The 1,515-nt window shown below is 38.5% G+C and overlaps 1 pseudogene; it reads right to left on the bottom strand.

The window, feature by feature from the left end:
- Nucleotides 1–386: 386 nt before the first annotated feature.
- On the bottom strand, nucleotides 387–710 carry LOC106559156 (annotated as a pseudogene).
- Between the last annotated feature and the right edge of the window lie 805 nt (nucleotides 711–1,515).

The raw sequence follows: 1,515 nt of genomic DNA, 5'->3' as shown, positions 1-1,515 counted from the left end.
GAAACAACCAACAAATGATTTCTCCTCTTAAAAAAAAAAAAAAGCATTTACACTTAAAAAATGGGATGAGGTGGAATTCTCTCCTTCTTAAAAATGATTCTAGAGCCACTAAAAAACTTACATCTACAAAACAGTTTAAAAAAATGTTCCCCTGGGGGCAGCCTTGGCGGCTCAGCGGTTTAGCGCCGCCTTCGGCCAAGGGCCTGATCCTGGAGACCTGGGATCCAGTCCCATATCGGGTTCCCTGCATGGAGCCTGCTTCTCCCTCTGCCTGTGTCTCTGCCTCTCTCTCTCTCTCTCTCTTTCTCTCTCTGCCTCTCTCTCATGAATAAATAAATAAAATCTTTGAAAAAAAAAATGTTCCTCTGGATTATACAAGAAGGGAGACAAGGACCACTGATAACACATGATATATGGTATTAATTAAGACTTGGCTTCTTTCTCTTCTGCTTTATCAGAGACTGGACTCTCATTTTTAGTTTCTCCATTTTCTGCAGGTATAAGTCTTTGGTTAGCCACTTTAGCTTGTTTTCCCTTTGCTCCTCTTTTCCCCCTTTGTTTGCACTTGTCTGAATACTATACTTTCCCCCCACCTTTTTTGGCTTCGTCTCCACTTTTGCAGGATCAGATTCGGCTGACATCCTCACCAATCTCCTCTTGGGGCCCTCCTTCGCCATCACCTCCTCGGAGCTGACCTTCCTCTTGGGCATCTTAGCTGCAAGGCGGCCGCCCGCCAGGTGCCCACTGGCTGTGTGATACACCGAGAAGCTTCCAGAAGTGGGATGCCCAGCGCTGATGTTCCTCCCATCTGCCTCGGCCCTCCCCCCACCTCCCAACTGCTGCCACCGCCCACAGTACAGTTTTTTATACCGCATCAGATTGAGTTTCAGCCAAAAGAAGATCGTCAATGCCTAACTATAAGATGATAATATATGCCATTTATATAATTATAAAACATCATTTATTCTTCAAATATTCTTTCCTTACCTACAGGAATTTTCTCTCTGTTTTCCATTGAAAATAATCATATAGTAATGACAACTACCATTTATTGAGTATCTTTTATTCAGAGATAAGTATAAAAGAAAATACATAAAATGATTTATTCTAGTTTAACAGTTTCCATTTTATGTTTGATGTCATTTTGAATTTTTATGACAAAATTTAAAATCACTCATCATGAAAGTTGGAAGGAAAATACTACTCTTAAACTCTTTTTCCAGGTTAACCTCATTTCATACTACCTTTTCTGCTGCATTCACTGTGCATGTGTGTACAAAATCTGTAGCTTGAGAGCATGGATTCACTCTATATTTCACCAGTTATTTCATGAATGTATTTATTTCCTAATCTATTATATTGTAAATAATCCAAGGATAAGGTCCTTATAAATTACTTGAAAAATCCCTGGGTTTGAATAAATCCTATTGGATAGATGAAAGAGAAAAATTATTCTATATGTTTAAAATAAACATTTTTCTTCTCCTAACATGAACATTTTTTTTTTTTCATTAA

Source organism: Canis lupus, chromosome 8, assembly GCF_011100685.1.
Source record: "Canis lupus familiaris isolate Mischka breed German Shepherd chromosome 8, alternate assembly UU_Cfam_GSD_1.0, whole genome shotgun sequence".
In the NCBI taxonomy this organism is placed as follows: Eukaryota; Metazoa; Chordata; class Mammalia; order Carnivora; family Canidae; genus Canis; species Canis lupus.
Note: the sequence above shows the minus strand (reverse complement) of the source record. Positions and strands in the feature narration are given on the sequence as shown.